Source organism: Quercus suber, unplaced genomic scaffold (genome assembly GCF_002906115.3).
Source record: "Quercus suber isolate HL8 unplaced genomic scaffold, Cork oak 2.0 scaffold_188, whole genome shotgun sequence".
NCBI lineage: Eukaryota > Viridiplantae > Streptophyta > Magnoliopsida > Fagales > Fagaceae > Quercus > Quercus suber.
In genome coordinates this window covers 723,836-727,632 of record NW_027069646.1, presented here as the reverse complement: position 1 = coordinate 727,632, position 3,797 = coordinate 723,836, and positions in this window count along the sequence as shown.

Here is a 3,797-nt window from a genome sequence, read left to right as displayed (position 1 = left end):
AGGGTTAGAATAAATAATTTAATCTACCATTTCTTAATAACTTAAATTGTTGGAATAATCAGTAATAGGTTAGTAGGATTATTTAGATTACATATTCATCACGTTCAAGAATAAAATACCTTCCTTCTAACAACAAGAAGCCAAGTTCATTTACACTATTTTTGTTCATAGTTTCTCATATACTCTAATAAATTACTTTAACTTCTAAGTTCGGTTGATACCCAAAAAGTTACAATAACAAACCCAGCTTGAGGAACGGCCTTATGTGAATACAAAGGACCCATGGTTCTATGAATACACTTTTGTAAAAGAGGCTGAAGAACCATGAAAAATTAGGTAAAAGTATCTCATTAAATAAATAGGAAAAATGACCTTGAATAAGGTATAAATGACCCAAGAAAATGGTCCTCGAAGGGGATCCCCAGAAAGCCTAGCAAAAAAGGGAGCAAGACCAATGGGTCAACCAAGGAAACAAGCACTAAGGACTAAGTTCCTTTATTAGGAGAGCATGAAAGGGACGTATGACGTTTCGAGGCACCGCGACCAGAAAGAAATAATAAGAGAAAAAAGATGCTTGGAGACTTTAGGAGTTCATCGACTTCAAAGGAGCATTGACTTCAAAAAAAAGGGATCCATTATGTGGAGTCATTATCAAGTTGAAAAAGCCTCTGAAGTTTAACTTTTCTAGCCTTGAGAAGAGAACTTTGGCTAACACTAGGGAAATCAATATGAACATTCAGATTCATGGCTAGAAGCCATGATTTACCCCGCAAACTGAAGGCATAACCGTCCTGAGGAACTAGGTCATACTCAGTGTAAAAAGAACAAGAATAAAGAAGAGAAAAGAAAGCGTGCATAAAGTAATCCTCAAACAAACTAATGTATAAAATAGAGTAAGTAAATGAGTTCTACCATACATATGTATCCCAAACATACAGGGGAGACCCATTTTTGTGAGAATCAAGGAGTGTTGGTTTGGACCGAAAGGGGAGGAAGATTCCTATTTGAGGTAATCCACCACAGCCCTTTAGAGGATGCTTTTACTAGGAAAGGTGCCCATACTAAAAGGGTGAAAGTGATGGATATCTCAACATGTATGTCAAAAGAAGAAGATACAATACTTTTCTTGAGACCAAGAGATTTGGGGTTCAATTTTTGCCTACACCAAAAATTGATTGGTGTCTTAGTTTGATGATATAAAACTACCATCAAAAGCAAACGCTATAAATTGAAACTCTCTCTAAAAAAATCAAAAACCCACCCAATGGCCATCCGTCTATGATATATACAGTAAATCTAAAGAAAAACTTTATGGTTACAAAGCCCAAGATAAAGAAAGCAGGTTTGCTGTGATAAGACATGTTAGGAGGCTGGATTATTAGAGTAAAAACCGAGGAACCAGAAAAAGAAGGGCAAATTAAAAGGGAAAAACCTTAATCCAAATCCAACTATTAAAGGGGCAAAACCTATTCACACAACAACAAAGGAGGAGAGGGAAAACAATACAACCATGGGAAGAACAAACCAAAAAAAGCTAAAACCTAGAAAAGTAAAAGAAAGATAAAGTACAGAAAAAGAGAAGAAAAAAAGTATCTTATAGAGTATTTGGCATGCATCAATAGGAATTTTCTCTCTCCCACAAAACCTTCCTCACTTGAATATCTTGGAAAAAGATGTCCAAGCAAAACCACTCGGATTTGAGTTCCAAATCTCATAAGTCTTGTATAAAAGCATTAAGTGATTTTGGACCAAAGACCTTGGGGCCTACTTTATGAAGTGTTTGTGTGTGTGTTCAAAACTGGGGAATTAACATTTACTTGAGAATGTTTGTGCTTTAATGTCAATATATAGATTTGCAGTAGTACAGGAAAAGGATTTAGCAAAACATGTAGAAGGGTTCCACGGAGCTGGGAACCAGTATTTTGAGTTTCACAATTTGAAGGCTCTATGGCTTTGGGAATCAGTATTCACTACAAAAAAATGGGTTTCTAGCCGCGTTTCAGAAATGCGGCTATAGACCCCAAAAACGCGGCTATAGGATTAGAGCCGCGTTTGCAAACACAGCCTAAACACCGCAGCAACAGGCCTATAGCCACGTTTTTAACCGCGGCTATAGGCCAGCTTGGAGCTGCGTTTTAACCGCGGCTTAGGGTTCGGACCTATAGCCGCGTTTTAAAAACGCGGCTATAGGTTTTTTTAAAAACAAAAAAAAAACAAAAAAAAATTTGGGTTTTTGCACGGATCCCAGTACGTGACTAACTCCTTTGCACGAATCCTAGTACGTGACTCACTCACCAACTTAAGGAAGAAGAATGTTGGCTGCAAAGTTCTTCACTTCATCAACAATGAAGATCAAGAAGACTTGGTTACAAAACCCTAAGGCGCAAAGACCAGTAGCTTCTTTCAGAGAGAATAAGGCATCTATCACCTTTTTACATATGTTCTCCTTGTATTCTCTCATGTGACGGCCTTTAAAATAAGCCTTATATAAGTCTAGGGTTGTGAGAAAAGAAACCCTACTCAAATACATAAGCCTGGCCCAAAAATCAAAAAGCTAAAATTCTGATTTTCCGTAATCTCGATCGATCGAGAGGTGTCAGAGGTGTCGAGGTTTAATGAATTTCAACAGATAGCAGCTATCGAGGAGGTGTCGAGAAGGTGTCGAGGAGACAGAAACTTTCTCGATCGATTGACCAGCTATCGAGAAGCTATCGAGATTGCGATAAGAATCAGCTGAAGATCTCGACAGATAGCCAGGTTCGAGGTAGCTATCGAGAGGTGTCGAGCTTTAAAAATTCTGCACTTCAACTTGCTTTCTCTTGGACAGACTTGATGACTTCAACACTTGACCTTGAAACATTGTTTCTTGAAGTATTAAAAACACCTAAACTACCCAATTACAAGCAAAGTGCGTTTTGTCAAAGGATTAGCCAATTTACATAACTAAGTGACATATGTTCTTAAACAGGTTAAAACATATATGTCCTAACAATCTCCCCCTTTGGCAATCCGTGACAAAACCACAACAAACAAATGAGCATATGAGAGAAGTCATAAATCACTCAACTCATATTCACTTGTTGAATACAATAAAATCTATCCTAACACAAACTCTTGAAAAACTTTGCAAGAAGAGAGTTTATGGCAAGTAGACTTTGACAACCTGTATTTCTGAAACACTTTAAACAAAACTCATCAAGGCATCTTGTGTGAAACAGAAATAAATAGATTGCATAAAGTATAAGAAACATGTGTATGAAGAAAGAAAAGAAACAACACATGTAAGGTAGGTGAAAGAAACATACATCAGCATATAAAGAAGATAAACACAATGTATGTAAATATGGTCACAAGACCCAAGGTACAAGAGAAGGAAGTAAGCACTCCCCTAACAAGATGAAACACATCTCCCCCTTACAAAGGAATGTATTTCTCCCCTAACTTGTAGAATCTTAAAAAAGAAACCACAAAGTCACAATTTCTCTCCCCCTTTTTGTCATGATTGACAAAGGGTACAAGAAGTTAGAAAGCTTAACCCGAGAAACATAAAGATGATCAAGGATGATCAAGGGGTACAAAAAATCCATATAAATGCATGAATGTAATGAAACAAGATGCTATTATTTTTCAAAAAAAAAAAACAAAAAAAAAACACCACAAGAGTCACAATTTTTCCTTTTTTGTCTGATGACAAGGGTACAAAAGTTAGAAAACTTATACCCGAGAAACATAAAGATGATCAAGGATGATCAAGGGGGTACAAAGAAATCCATATAATGGATAATTTACACTCTCTA